Genomic DNA, 16,582 nt, shown 5'->3' with positions numbered 1-16,582 from the left:
TTACCCTCGGCGGTATTGCACCTGGCTTGAGTTTTATTTTTATTGGTGTCACCTCATGCAGTAACCCTACATCGTGGGGCCCTGTGGTCCAAATTTCAGGTGCTACCTTCGCCATGTCCTCCTCAAATATAGTCATTGGGGCATTAACGCTAGCCATGAGTGCGTTGTGTACCTCTCTGTACCGGATCATAATATCATATGGTATACTTATTTCCATTATTATTTCTCCGTCATTTTCACCATCAGTGAACAATTCCTCGTCTGTTATGTCTCGTAGCATTATGTTTGGGTCTATGCATAACACCGTTCTCCACTCGCACCCCTGCGCGTCCAGTCCTATGACCACAATACGTCTGCTGGATACTTGAACTGCCTCGATGTCTATGGACATTATCGTGCCTGGCACGACATCTGTGTGTGCAATTGGGCGGAATATGAAATCTGATGGTGTTCTCCATTCCTTTCTCGTTATCTCTGGCACCGCTCTTGCTAATACCTTGATGCCATAAATAAACATACTTATATCAATGGGTATTCCTCGCACCACAACATAGTTCATTACTGTGCTGATCATCAACATAGCTCGTACTGGGCACACTCCTGGGGTTGAACATACTATTCCTCGTTCTGTAAACGAGATGGTCATATTTAGTTTACTTAACAAATCTCTCCCCAGCAAATTGATTGGCGCGTCTTCGTTTTAAAGTAAGGGTGCGCGCTCGGTTTTTCCCCCCACCGTTATATCAAGATCTTTAGTGTAAGGAACTTTTAAAATAGCTGGGCATTTGTTAGTATTGGGCACGATATACTGCAGCAGGGGTCTAATGTTAGTTGGGGGTCTGTTGGGTGGGCTTCATAGCATGATCAGCGGTCTGGCACATGAAAGGGATAACTTGCCGGGACACAGGGTTAGAATGGCAATAGGTTTCAACTGGCGAGGGTGAGAGGGCAAGGACACTTTTGTGGAGGTGGACGAGCTATGTGCTTTGCTCATGTTGGTTCACATGCAGGACAGTGATCTCAGAGGAAAAGAGATGTGTTACATTTATTATTTTGTTGCAAGCATCTTCAGCGTGAGAATGGAGCTGCAGAGTTTTCCAGTCAGAGTGGGAACAAGGGTGGGGGCCATGTGCTCCGAGCTGCTGCGGCGGGGGGAAAGGGAGAGAGGCATTTTGTACTATCGCAGTGAGGCCTGGTCACCAAGATGGAGTCGAAAGGGGGTACGAAAAATGAATGCCCCGTGTCCTGCTCGGTGGTCCCATCTACGCGAATGTAACCCAAAGTTAACATTGCATAAGGGCGAGGGGCGTACCCACCACTAGAGGCACTTGGTCCGTGTTTTGTACTCAGAAGTTATGGTAGAGAGGGGCCCATTGGCCCCTTGCTCCCACACAATAGCAATGTTTCGTATCCCTCTGTGGGTGCAGGGGAAGAGTATGGATCTGAAGATCAGAATTTTAGTTGTAAGAATGGACAAAGTAGATGAGGCACACAAGAGCTAGGGTGCAGGTGGCAGGGCACACAAGGGATTGGGTGCAGGTGGCAGGGCGCACAAGGGCTTGGGTGCAGGTAGCCGGGCAGACAAGGGCTTGGGTGCAGGTAGCCGGGCAGACAAGGGCTTGGGTGCAGGTGGCAGGGCACGCAAGGGCTTGAGTGCAGGTGGCAGGGCAGACAAGGGCTTGTTTGCGGGTGACAGGGCACACAAGGACTTGGGTGTAGGTGGTAGGGCACACAAAGGCTTAAGAGCAGGTGGAAGGGCACACAAGTGCTTGGGTGCAGGTGGAAGGGCACACAAGTGCTTGGGTGCAGGTGGCAGGGCACACAAGGGCTTGAGAGCAGGTGGCAGGGCACACAAAGGCTTGAGAACAGGTGGAAGGGCACACATGGGTTTGGGTGCAGGTGGCAGGGCACACAGAGGCTTGTGCACAAGTGGACTTGGTGATTGCAGGTGGCAAAGTACCAAGGTAGCTAGGCAGGATTGAGTTGTGCAGGTATTTGCGTTGGGCAAAGTCAGGGTGAGACGACATAACATAGCTAGTGGGGCGGGGGTTAGTGGAGATGGATTTGGGAACAAAGTTAGGTGGCGGAAGAGACCAGGATATCCTAATGTGTGGGTCTGTGGACATGACCCCTGGGTGGATGGGCCGTGTAGGTAGGTGTCTGGTAAAGCGGGTATCGTTAGGTGGTGGGTGCATCCATGGATGTGTAGGGAACGTTGCCGGAGGAAAGAAAGGTGTGGGGGCGATACACAATACGGTTACCTTGCAGTTGGTAGCTGCGGGTGTAGGCTTTGCTGTCCAGGGTTTCCTTTGTAGGTTTCTGGCAGGTACTATGCAATTCCGCGGGAAATGTATCTGTAGGGTTACAGATACAGACCACAAGTGCTGGGGGGGGCAGCTGGACAGGCAGGGCCCAAGTTCAGAGGGTGGTCAGTTGACCAGTGCATGAAGCAGATGGGTCAGCAGGGGAGAGCCAGAGAGAAAGCGGAAGCAAAGAGGCAGGTCTTGAGTTGCTTCCAGAACCGGAGATGGTACTGCTTAAGTTTGAGAGAGGCAGTGAGGCTGTTCCAGAGGGAGGCCGCAGCCGAAGAAAGAGATCTGCCCCCAAATCTCGGCTTGGAAAAGTGACTGACCCTCAGAGAGTTGGAGGTGGAAGAGTGGAGAGCTCGAGAAGGTAGATACTTAGGAAGAGAGAGTTGGAGATAGTGCGGTCCCAGGCCCCAGAAAGCCTTGTGTACAATGCAGAGGATCTTGAACTTGATCCTTGCTGCCACTGGGAGCTTTCAGGGCTTGAGAGATACAATCCCTGGGCTTGAGAACAATGGCGTCAATCCTGGCCATAGCCCTTGTCCCACCATGGACCACAGCAGACCACTCTCTGTTCTGCGCTCGGCTCCGTGCTACGCACATGTTATGCTGTTTTAAACAGTAGATTGCACACTCCTCCAATCATGGAAACAGTAAAAAGACTGCAAAATGACACCAGCCCTACAGCAGCCTACTCTGCTCTGCGCTATGTGCATGTAATGCTGTTTTAAACAGTAGGTTGCACACTCCTCCTCCAATCATTGAAACAGCAAAAAGACTGCAAAATGACACCAGCACCACAGCAGACCACGCTATATATCCACCAATAATCAATAGCCTGCTGATTGACAGGTACTCCAATTCAAAAATTGCATAATTTCTTTCTCTGAGGTTCAACCACCTACTTATAAATCATATTGGCTGCTCTATCCAATTCCTATCATGATTCGATCGGCATTGATTTATACTGTGAAGAGCTCATTGAAAGCCAGCATTATGAGGAGTGGTGGTTGTCATAAGTGAGTTCTTTCATTCACTATAATACACTAAAAGCCTTCTCTTTTCTTTTGGTCCTCTAGATCTTGGTGTGCTCGGTTCCTTTCAGCTGACTGGTAAGAGGTCCATCAATTGTAGAGAAGTACGGAGTATATTGCTTATAGTAGTTCACTAGGCAGAGGAATGCTTAGCGTTCTTACTTGACTTGTGGGCTGGAATGTTATTGATGCTGTTGACTTAATCATCCTTGGGTAATACCATTCCTCATTTTACTTAGAAACCTTTGTAAATTACTGAAGGTCTTTAGCATTATAGCATTGTTCCCATAAAGGGAGAGGCATCCTTTTCTACACTGGAGTTTTGGGTCTACCTAGTGATCTTGAATGGCTCTCTGAAAATATTCTCTTTAAGGAAAACATTTTCTTTAAGGTCATGGACAAATCTCTCTTTGTTTTGGTCACTGTTGAGTGAAGGGGTGGTGCCTATTACAAAGGTTGGTGAGGAGGCATACCTTCTTTTGACTTCCATCTGCCTTAGCGTAGGGACCCATTGTGGCTGGGGTTGGCGTTCCCACTGTTCCTCCTCCGCCCCAACGTTCACTAGCCTAGGGCGGCATCCATCCCCACTCACCACCCCATTGTAGGTTCTCACAATTAGGCATGTAACTTTGTCACTGAGTATTTGAGGTTTACCACTTCTAGAAACTGTGTTGCACCTCCACTGATGGCAGATGGATTCTTCACACAGAGATGTGGGATTGAGGAATGTTTCAGGACATCATCACTGAGAATGGAAAAGTGTATGTGGGGGGTACATTCTAGTAATTGTCTTAAATGAATCAACAATAATCAGTTAATTAGGCAGGAACTAGTTGACGCGTGAAGTCCCCCCAAATTGATATGGAAACATCTGTAGGCCTTGTAACCATCTGTACTAGACTCATCTGGATTATTTTTTTAGCTTCCAGATATTTTCCCCAATTCTTGTTTTCTCACTTAGCCGACCCAATTGTCTCATTGGATTTGTATGTTTCCCCTCTTTTCCTGCCCATGCCTGTCCTGGCAGAAACACCTCCTGCTAAATGCATATGTCACATACTATCCCTTCTGAGGAGACACTCCTCAATACATTATCTCTCTCCCTACCCTCTCCATACCTATGCCTCCTCTTCTGAGATGTGGATGGACTACCAATCAGCTGCTGTCCCCTCTTCTGAGACTATGGACATGGATGTATGGTCAATCAGCTGACTCTTCTTCTGAGATTATGGATGTGGATGGACTGTCATTCAGCCGCTGCCTTCTCTTCTGAAATTATGGATGTGGATGGACTGTCGATCAGCCGCTGTATCTTCTTCTGAGATTATGGACGTGGATGGATTGCCCAACAGATGCTGCCTCTTCTTCTGAGATTATGAACATGGATGGGCAATCAGCCACTGTCTCCTCTTCTGAGATTATGTGGATGGACTGTTAATCAGCTTCTCTCTTCTTCTGAGATTATGGATGTGGATGGACTGTCATTCAGCCGCTGCCTTCTCTTCTGAAATTATGGATGTGGATGGACTGTCGATCAGCCGCTGTATCTTCTTCTGAGATTATGGATGTGGATGGACTATCAATTAGCTGCTGCCTCTTCTGAGATTATGGACGTGGATGTTTTGTCATTCATCTGATGTTTCTTCTTCTGGGATTATGGACGTGGTTGGACTATCAATCAGGCTCCTCTGCTGAGATTATGGACGTGGATGTATTGTCAATCAGCCGCTGCCTTCCTCTTCTGAGATTGTGGACATGGATGGACTGTCATTCAGCCGCTGGCTCCTCTTCTGAGATTATGGATGTGGATGGATTGTGAATTAGCTGATGCCTCCTCTTCTGAGATTATGGACGTGGTTGGACTATCAATCAGGCTCCTCTGCTGAGATTATGGACGTGGATGTATTGTCAATCAACCGCTGCCTCCTCTTCTGAGATTATGGACGTGGATGGATTGTCAATCAGCCACTGTCTCCTCTTCTGAGATTATGAACATAGATGGTCAATCAGCTGCTGCTTACTCTTCTGAGATTATGGACGTCTTTGTCACAGTACTTTGAATTTAGGGAAATGAAAATGTGTGCCTTATAACAGGAAGGTGGTTCTTTCACTCTGGTATCCTCAATAAATGAGATAACAGGGAAGGAAAAGATTTGGTCTCACAGTAGGTTATAAGATTAAAAGTATGGGAGGATAAGTTAGTGCTGTAGTTAGAGAAAGGGGATTGCTGCTCAGGGGTTTTGCATTCCTTTGCTTTCCTCAGAGTGTGAGTGTTTGATGAAAGGTCTTGGGGTAGTACAGGACATGCGTGACAATATCCTATGACAGGAGAGGGGAGCTAGGATAGATCTGGATTAGGAAGGAGGGATACCATGTCTTACCCTCTGACATCCCAATTCGGTTCTTCAAGGACCCTCCTTCCCATTAGTACCCCTTCTCAGACTCACCCCCGGGGTCAGAATCTAGCAGTCTTGCCCTTCTATTTGTTACATGAGGAGGTGGTCTTAAACCGGTTAAATGCGAGAACTCCCTCAGATTTCTCACAACTGTCAATCAGCCACTTGTTCTTCTTCTGAGATTATGGAAGTGGATAGATTGTCAATCGCCTGCTCCCACCTCCTCTGAGAATACGGACGTGGGTGGACTGTCAATCAACTGCTGCATCCACCTCTGAGATTATGGAAGTGGATAGACTGTCAATCTCAGGCTCCCACCACTTCTGAGATTATAGACGTGGGTGGACTGTCAATCAACTGCTGCCTCCACATCTGAGATTATGGATGTGGATAGACTGTCAATGTGCCCCTTAATCCCTCTTTTAAAATATTTGTATTTGCATTCGTTTATTTATAACGCGCACCATCCGGCCTGGAGGCATCAGGGCGCAACCTGTGCAGAGTTACATAGAAGGCTTATATACATACATAATTATATACATAGATAGTATGCAGTCATGGCTATATACATGATTTACAAAGAATGTCGACATGAGGCATACAGATGAGAAAGTACAACAAGCAGGGATCAATAGGCCAGTGCTTGTAGGCTGTAGTGTGCAGAGCATGAAAGGGGTCTCAGTTCTGATTGAAAAGCCATGCTTTCGTTTTAGACTTGAAGGTGTTAAATGCGTCTACAGATCTGATTGTGACGGGGAGGGCATTCCACAACTTGGAGGCTAGAACAGGGAGGCTTGTGCCCCCCGCTTTTTGGAGTTTGAACCTGGGGATTGCTAGACAATGGGTCTGGGCGGTTCTTTGAGGTCGGGTGGAAGAATGGAGGGAAAGCTGACTGCAGAGGTAAGGGGGCGGGGGGCCTTGTTAGCCAGGCATTTATGCGTGAGTGCAAATGTTTTCAGTGAGATTCTGTGCTTGACAGGTAGACAATATAAGTTAGTTCTAAATTCGGAGATGTGGTGGTTACGCGGAATGTTTAAGGCTGCTCTAATAGCATTGTTTTGGGTAATTTGTAGTTTATTCAGGTTCCCTTGGCTAGTTCCTAAGTAGAGGGCACTGCAATAGTCAATTTTAGACATAATGAGTGTTCTGGTAAGTGTGACACTATTCGGGGTGGTCAGAAACTGTCTGCAAGCTTCAATGAGTTTACAGTTGTATGCAAAGTCTGATCTGACTGCATTCATCTGTCAAGATAAGGATAGAGTGGCGTCAAGGTAAAAGCCTAAAGTTTCTGTTTCTTTTGAGACTTTGATGGTATTACCATCTATGATAAATGACTGGTAGGAAGGCTCTAGTTTGCTAAGGCGCTGCGAAGAGCCCAAGACGAGGAGCTCCGTTTTATCGGCATTGAGGCATAGTTGGTGTTGGGCCATCCAGGCTTGGATGACCAGGTAGACATCATTCAGGGCCTTGGTGTCAACTAAATAGTCTCCAGTGATGGGAATGAGTACCTGGGTGTCGTCAGCATAGTTTGTGTAGGAGACACCCAGATAATCAAGTACATCAAAGAGCGGTTTAGTGAAGCCGTTATAAAGTGCAGGTGACACGCAGGATCCTTATATAATGGATCCTTGTATAAATGTGGACACACTTTCAATCAGATGCTGCCTCCTATTCGGTGATCATGGAAATAATTCTTTCTATCTTTCTTGATCTTTTTTTTTATTATGGAAACTTCCTTCGCACACAGTGTTTGTAGTTGCAATAGTCCCAAATGATTTCTTTATCCTGAATATGGATATAGTTGGAAGGGAGTAAATTCCATCATAGCATTGGATTGCTTGTGTGGCCATAGTGAATACCGAATCTGCAGTGGGCCTTAACCACTCTTTCAAAGCCTGATGTTTCCCGCCCCCAACAGTCCAACTGGTCAATGTTCACTGTAAGTTCTGAGCACCTTCTCCAAAAGTTTTTTGTTTGTTTCTTTATTGCAATTTAGTGGTACTTCAGTCGCGTTGCAGCCGTGAGGGCGAGGGAGGAACAGTTAGTAATAATAATAATAATAATAATAATAATAATAATAATGTTATTCCTTTACCCTAATTATGCGGCTTCACCTCAGGCTCATAACACAAGCGTGGGCCAATAACACTTGCTGCAGCCTTCTTCTCAGTGCTGGAATGACTCATTGACAGTAATAATCTAATTAGTAAATGCCCTGCTCCTGGTTTGAAAATGTATCCTACTCCATCTTAGCATCTGTTCACGGCACATTTGTTTTTCATTTAATATTTCATCCCACCAGTGCCGCTACCAGTGCCGCCACTTGGTTCTTAGATGATTCTTTTTTTACTGGAGGCAGAAGGACGATTATTACAGATGATAATGGCTCCTCATGAAAGAGCTCTAAGCCCCTACACAGCAAGCAGAGTGGTCTTAGGGGCTGACAAAGAAAAGTCACCTGGAAAGACATGAGACATACCAGGGAAAGTCTACCAACCCTGAGTAACACGAAGGTTGGACTATCTGGGGTTGGCTGCAAAAGCAAGTATGGCGCTATGCCCTAAAGTTATAGTGTGCTGGACAATATATGACTGAGAGTAAGATTGTCGATAAGTGAGCTAGATTTTTTAGCCCTTAGAATGGTATAAGTGAGATGGACACTCTCCCTGAGACTGTTATCTGTCAACATCTTCCCCGGGAGGATAGCTCAGGGGCAACATGCTCGCGTTGAAAGCAAGACACAGAGCACCAAAGGTTCAATCCCCAGGTCTGCGTTTAGAAACCTCTCGGTATTAAGTGCGTTTATCATATCATAATATGGCAGGAAGTGAGCTGGGCCTTTTCCCCAAGACTGTGAGTTTGTCAACACTGGAGTTCAAAATTTTAAGGAGAGGAGGCTGAAGTATAGGAACATTTGTAATGTTTCCTTTGTATAAGGAACAGAAGCTGAAGCCTGTTGCTAGCATCTACTTAAGATCGTGGGTTGTGGTTTTTATTTTGGTTTACTTTAGTACTGGGACTGGTAGATTTCCATGAATGTGATATATTGAGATGGAAGACAAAAACTGCAGATGAAATTTGTATAGTGTCATGGAATGGGAATGGAATTAATAATCAATTGAAAAAGAAGATGATTTTTAATTATCTAAATGATTTGAGGCAGACATTTTGTTTTTAACGGGAAACTCATTTAATACAGGACGAATTACCACGCCTTAAAAAGGAATGGGTTGGGAATGTATATGGTTCCGTGTTCAACTCCAGATCAAGAGGTGTTGCTGTCTTTATACGTAAGGATTCTCCAATACAGATAATGAAAGAATATTCAGCTATAGAGGGTAGAATAGTTTCTCTGCTAATGAGTATTCAATGGGAAATTTTGACATTAGGCAATATTTATGCACCAACAGTAGATGATGGCTCGTTTTATAGGCGTGTGGCACAAATCACACAAGACATGAAAACACTGAATGTTCTATTTGGTGGGGACTTCAATGAAGTTCTAGTTCCTTACTGGATAAAAGTAAATAGAGGAAAAGAAAAGTAGGAATAACCACTTCTTGTCACTGCATGCTTTGCTGGAGGAACATAACCTGAAAGATAACTGGAGATTAGAACATCCGTCAATATGGGAATATAGTTTCTACTCGAATACATATGCATATTCGAGATTAGATGTGCTGCTAACAGCGGGTAAAGTTGCAGAGAATTATAGGACAGGAAGGATAGGAAACATACTTTTAACAGACCATGCCCCAGTAGAAATGTACATGAGCTTGCATTTTGAGCTTTAAAGATCATTCACATGGAGGATGAATACATCATTATTGAGTGAGGAGGTGCTGATGGAGAAGATCATTTCTGAAGCAGAGCACTTTGTAGAGGAAAATCACACCAGGTATTTATATGCTAAAACGGTGTGGGAAGCATTCATATGTACAATGCAAGGCCTGTTGCTAGGTTTGTCAGGCAGTAGGAAGAAAAGATTAGAAAGGGAGAGGCATGATATGGATCTACAGATCAAAAGACTATCGCATGAGGCGAGGGAGGATTCTACGAAACGAGAAGAAATCAAGGAGCTGCGGAAGCTAAAAACTGAAATCAATAAAATAGTAACAAAGAGCTGAACGTAGTTTATATCAGTTAAAGTCTACCTACTTTGAGAAGGAGAAAAATGCGACCGTTGGCTGGTGCACTGTTTGAGGAAATTAGAGTCGGATAGGGCAATAAGAGCAATACTGGGTCCCGATTGTTCAGTCACATTTAAAACCACAGAAATCAACAACATTTTCATGAAATACTATGAAAATCTGTACTGCAATGAAAAATCGATGTCAGGAGAAGTGGAACATTTTGTGGCAAACTTGGAGATCCCAAAATTATTGGACAAGGAACAAAAAATACTAGAAGAAGAGCTGACGATTGAAGAAATAAGGAAGTCGATTGCAGAATTGAATACAGGGAAATCACCTCAACCGATGGCCTTTCGGCTGAGTTCTATAAGATTTTGCCAAATTCGGTCCTGAACCTAATGAAGGATATGTTTGTCGTCATTAAAAGATGGTATACTACCGCAAACGATTAGGAACGCCATGATCACATTATTTAAAAAGAAAGGAAAGGATTAGACTCTACCATCTAGTTATCGTCCAATCAGCTTAATTAATACGGAAAACAAAGTTGTATCCAAAATTTTGGCCATGAGATTAGAAGCATTATCAACAAAGTTAATTAACGAAAATCAATCAGGATTCGTCCAGAAAAGACATGCTTCTTTTAAAATGCGACGGCTTCTTCAAACAATGTCACAAGCCGCAGATGCTTGCGACGATATCGCAGTACTATCCTTGGATGCTAAAGAGTTTGATGAAGTAAATTGGAATTATTGATATGCTGTATTACACTAAATGGGCCTGAGAGATTTATATCCTGATTAGGTTACTATACTCCAAACCAACTCCTGTTATAATTACAAATGGCTTGAGATTGGGCAAATTTGAACTTGAAAGAGGAACTAGACAGGTGTGACCTTTATCCCCACTTCTGTTTCTCATTGCAATAGAACCATTGGCTATTGCAATCAGACATGAGAGAATGATAATTGGGGTGAGCTTCTGGTGTGTGGAACAAAAACTATGGCTTTATGCTGACGACTTATTGTTGGTCTTCAAAGATTTAGAGCATTTGCTACCCACCTTGATGAGAATTCGTTCAAATTTTAATACATGTTCAGGATATAGTAACCTGTAACAAGCAGTGGGTTACTTCACTTGATTTTAGATGGTGCTCGGAGATATTTAGTAGTCTGGTTAACCCCAAAGATAGAGCAAATGGTAGACGCAAGTATGAAAGAATTGAGAGGAGGATTAAGACAGGATTTGGAGAGATGGAAAGTACTAAACCTCTTCTTATAGGGGAAAGTGAACGCTTGAAAAATGAATTCAACGCCAAAGATAAACTATGTGCTTAGTATGTTACCATTGAAAATAGGCACACAATATTGGAAAGAGTTTAATGGGCTGCTACAGAGTTTTCTTTGGAATAACAAACCCCGAGACTAAAGCTGTGGAAGTTAGTTATCTCTTGAAAAAGGTTGACTGGGTGTCCCGAGCTATTATGCTTATCATCTAGCCTTCATGGCTCAATTCTTTATTCCGTTCTTAGAAAAAGTACCAAATGTATGGGCGACAGCAGAAGCTGGTTTTGTAGGGCCATTAACGCCAAGGGCAATTTTGTCAACAAAGACAAGTCCTGGTAGTAAGGTGAATCCTACCACTGAGTTTCGACAAGGCTCTTGGAAAGAACATTTAAGTTTGTTGGGTAAAAATGCATTTAAGATCCCAGATGCTTCTATTTGGTATAACCCAAAAATGAAAGAAAATGGGAAAACATTATTTTGTCTGGAAAGGTTTTTAGGCGGGATTAGATGGATTGGAGACTTGCAAAAGGATGGGAAATGGCTTACGGTGAATGAAGTAAGGAACAAATGGGATATAGATAACTTTTCTTCCATGGATTACGGACGGTTAACAAAAAAAGCAATTGGAGAGGTAGATTTTGAGAAAGGGTTAGATTTTGATGCCTTTTTGGGTTAGTGACAAAAAGGGGTGGGAGGATTGGCAGGTCGTTTTTATAAACAAATTGTTTCGAGATATAAGGAGAATGGGCCATTGATGGAGAACAGTGGTTGACCGTGTGTAAGAATGTCGGCTTGTGCTCAATTAGTTTAAGTGAACAATCACGTCCAATAAACATTTTAAATAGTCTAAGATCGCTTACACAAAAGGGTTGTTTCAGACTCGTATGACTGCTTGCGATTTATACATCAGATTGGAACTTTGGAACATATGTTATGGGAATGTGTAAGAGTGCATGATTTCTGGTTGAAAGTATGTGAAATATTTGATGAGATCCTAGTTGATACAATAATTTATGACTTTAAAACCCGAATTCTGGGGGATGGTGAACTACTGGAAGACTTCAGCACCTGTCAAGAGAAATTGTTGTTTGGGGGGGGGGCTTCAGTTGCAAAGAAAATAATATTGAGAGGATGGAAATCGAGGGTATCCCCAGAATTGAAGGATTCGACAGAAGAAATGTACAAATTAGCTGGGATGGAGAGAACAATCGATGGTAGAGAAAAAACGAATTCCTTGTTTGAGAAGATTTGGTGGTTTATAGTGAATATGTCGAATACAATATAATATAAATACAATTTTTTAAAAATTAAAAAAAATGTAAATCATTTTTTAGGCATTTTTATTTCGACATTATTGCATTCAAAATGAATGCAATAATGTCGAAAAAAATGCCTAAAAAATGATTTACATTTTTTTACATTTTTTAAAAATTGTACTTATTTTTTAATCGGGGGGGATTCTCCCCAACCCTCTGTCTTTTATTTTTATTTACAATGTTTTTTTTACTAGCTAAACCAAAAAAATATAAATAAAAAAAACACATTCTAAAACATTTTTTAGGCATTTTTTTCGACATTTTAACTGGATACCAGATTTGGTGGAAATTCATAGACTTATATTAGTCTTAGTCAGTTTTGTGTGGATTGTTGGGCCGAGGGGTATGGGAGGGGGCGCGAACTAGGTTGTAAATATGATGTAAGATGTATATAGTTAGGAATCGTTGTGAAATGTTTGTGTAGTTTTGGTATTATGTGTTATTTCTAAGTTTGGATTTGATTCTAAGATTTCAATTTATTTATCAAACTTATTGGAGTATGCTCTTTTATTGAAAAAATGAAAATAAAGAATAAAATCACTGGGCACACTGCAAGTTTACAAATGACAAGTTGCCTGCCATATGGGCACTTATCTCTGAGACTCAGTCTGTCAACATGTAAGCTGCTCTATATCCCTGAAGCTGTCAAGTAGTGCCCTGAGTGCTATATCCTTGAATCTCTCTAGACTGGGCACTATATACCTGAGGCTGTCAAGAAGTGACCTGGGATATAGCCCCGAGTCTCTATATAAAAAAAAACACACATTCAAAAAAATGTGAGGCTGTCAAGTAGTGACCCGAGCAATGTATCCCTGAGACTGTGAGTCTCTCTGGACTTGGCACTACATCCCTGGCATAAAACTAGTGATTTGGGTGCTGTGCTCCTGAGGCTGTGAAGAAGAATGCAGAACTATAACCCTGAAACTCGCAAGAGAGAAATGAAATAGTAACGAGCGGACGATCATTATTGCTACCAGACAGGATACCCTAACACCCTATAGTCCATCCATTTACTGCACCATTTTTTTAGGTTGGTCACAGAAGAAAACCCATTTTCTTTGTAAAGAAAACCTGAGCATCTAAATGGGTTTTTCCTATTCCCTCCCCTGACAAGCATGTGTTGCATGTTCTGTTCATCACCCACAATCCTCAGACCACAATATTGCAATGATTGCAGTCACTGAAATCCCACTAGATATTATATCAGTGAATGAAGATTACCCCTGCTAATAGCGCAAGGAATCTTGATTCTATTAAAGACAAGGAGGCGAGCATTATGCTTCATCTTCAATTTATTCCTGTCTCCAGCAGTTTCAACAACAAACAAAACAAACTTTGTAACTTCTCATATGGGAAAACATGTTTTTTTTCTTCTTTTGTAACAAAAACTACATTTGCCTTTAATCCAGGCAAACTGTAGTCCTAATGTCCTGAACACGTGATCATAGTCCTTCCACTTCCTGTTCTCTCCCTCTTCTTTAATGCTCTTAACTGCACTCCAACTTGTACTTAACACTGAACACTGAACTAGTCCAAGCATGGTGTCTTTTTTTTTTTGCACTGCCCTGCGTCTCCTCCACATTAATCTGACGGCTTCGCTCTCAAACAGCTCGTGCTTCTCTGTAACCTGGCTCAGCTGTTCTTCTGGTAATCTCCTGATGAAAGAACATAAAGAGCACGTTAGGGAGGCGGATACACACCCTATTCTGGGAGAAATCCATCGTAAATACATTATTATATGTTAATATCAACTCTCCCGCGTATCTAGGGAGGGAAAGTAATGCTTGCCTCCTTGTCCTTAATAGAATCAAGACTCCCTGCGGTATTAGCAGGGGTAATCTTCATTCCAGGTCAAGACGGAGGCAAGGATTATGCTTGTTCAAAGCTTGTCATCACTGTCGCTGCCACTGATTGCACAGGCTTGAAATAGAATGTTCTAAAGGTAGTATCGCTGGCCCAGTCGGCCGTCGCAGGGTATCTTGCAACATCGTGCCTTGCTCTAGCGTTTTGAAGCCATTGCTCCCCCTCACAGAATGCACCTCAAACTTAACCATATCTATCCTGCTAACTGCATCACTTCTCTCACCCATCTCGCTATGGTGGCTGTTGCCACCGCTTTGTGCGGTTTTCTACCCACTATGAACAATTGTGTCATCCCCATTGGTCTCATCTCCTCAGTCCAATGCTTGTATTCTTTTATTCAGGCTGTCACGCACCACTTGGGATGTTCCTGCAGTTAGGGATAGGCTATAGTCGTGGAATCTGTCTTTGTTGTACTGACCATGGTAAAGGTCACTCCTTCTTGTCCCTACACTTTCCTATTTACATCCAGCGCTCTGACATCCGCTACTCTCCTACATGAGACTAGGCACAAGAGCATCGGTAGTTTCCCTGACAGTTGCTTCAAAGAGAGGTACCTGTTCCCTGGCCAGCTGGAAAATAGTCTTAGGACTACAGAAACGTCTCATAAGGAGTCAAACCTCGGTTCCGGCAGTTTTCTAAATCGTATTCCTCTAAGCAGTCAGACTACTGCTGTGTTCTCGCCTATGGGCATTCCCTCTATGGGCATGTGTCCCGCTGATATTGTGGACATGTACACTCCAATCGTCCTGTATGCTTTCCCGTCCTGGAGTAGCTCTCCTAAGAAATTCAATGTCTCTAATAGAGGGGCCGAAATGGGATGAAGACTTTGCCCTTTGCACCAGCAGGATAGCAGGATAATCAGCAGGATACATGAATTTACTCTGGCTTTCATAAACGCCTTGATAGCGAATGACACGGTTAGTAACTCGAGACAGTTGATGTGTATCTTGAGCCCTTCTGTGCTCCATTTGCCCCCTGTCTCTAACTGTCCACAGCAAGCTCCCCAGCCTGCTCTGCTGGCATCTGATTCTATCACTAAATCAGGCCGATCTCTGAATATGGCCTTCCCGTTATAGGTGTCCATATTCTGTAGCCACCATTCTAGTTCTGTCCTGGATTCTACATCTAGGGGTACGGCTTGGTGGTACTTTAGCCCTTGCTGTAGGTGCTTTATTTTCAGTCGTTAAAGGGCTCAATAATGTAGTGGCCCTTGAAATATCACCTGCATCGACGCTGCTAATAGACCCACTGCTTTCGCTATCGTCCATAGAAAGACTATGCTTTTGCTTAGGCAGCTACTTATTTCTCTCTTTATATCTCTCATCTTCCTGGATGGCAGTTCCAGCATAGCTGTCCTGGTTTCTATGATGAAACCCAGGAAGTCTATACTCTCTGATTTTTTTCACTAGGAAGTCTAGAGATGCTAGTAGGTCTTTCACCCAGTCTGTTTGGTATTCTCGTATTGGAACATCTCCCTGCTGTTCGCAATCAGCAAGATGTCGTCCAGATATATTATCATTCTTTTTTTTTAACTTTGTTTATTTTAAATCAAGGCAGGATGACAATTACAAACATTATAAGCAGTGATTATTTAGGCATGTTGATCCCCAGTCCTTTATCCCCCCTGAGTTTCCTCCCTTCCTCCTCCCTTTGGTCCCTCTGTCCCTTAGGCATTGTAGGCGGAATCTTCCCTCCGAGGCTGTCCAGTTTGCGCCTCAGCGTCTATGTATCTTCCTCAGGGATCTCTTGATTTTTCAGGATCCAACGGGCCCGGATAGGTTTATTTTTATTTTTTTTTTTTTTTTATTACGAGTGTATAATCACCGTGGTGATTTTTACAAGAGGATGAACGAAAAACAGCGGAAAACACTCCCCAGTTCCAACACTTATCTGTCAAACTGTCTACTTCTGTGGCCAGGCCCGTTAAGACGGGGGTACATGTGCGAAGATCTGATCCAAAATTTTTGTGGCTGCAATAGACCAAGATGTTCTCAAGCCTCCTATTAGGCGCTCCCACCAGAGCTCTTCCTCCCTCAGATAGGAGTTTTTTAAGTGATGAAGAATGTATGGTGATCTAAATTTGTCAGTACCTGGACATAGTAGTAAAAGGTGCCGTAATGTTTTGCTTTGTTCAATGTTATTACAAAAGCGGCAAGTATTTGTTGTTGAAAGGCCCCTTGTGTACAGAATCTCATTTGTAGGTAGCAAATTTAGCCTCGCACGGAGTAGAGTGTTCCTAGTTTTTTTG

General features: G+C 43.2%; 1 pseudogene; it reads left to right on the top strand.

The window, feature by feature from the left end:
* LOC138570266 (zinc finger protein 850-like) overlaps window positions 1-16,582 on the top strand; it is a 177,673-nt pseudogene that overhangs the window by 135,487 nt on the left and 25,604 nt on the right.

This window comes from Ambystoma mexicanum, chromosome 2q (assembly GCF_040938575.1).
Source record: "Ambystoma mexicanum isolate Mex_15411 chromosome 2q, UKY_AmexF1_1, whole genome shotgun sequence".
NCBI classification, from domain to species: Eukaryota; Metazoa; Chordata; class Amphibia; order Caudata; family Ambystomatidae; genus Ambystoma; species Ambystoma mexicanum.
This window is presented reverse-complemented; position numbering and strand designations above follow the sequence as displayed.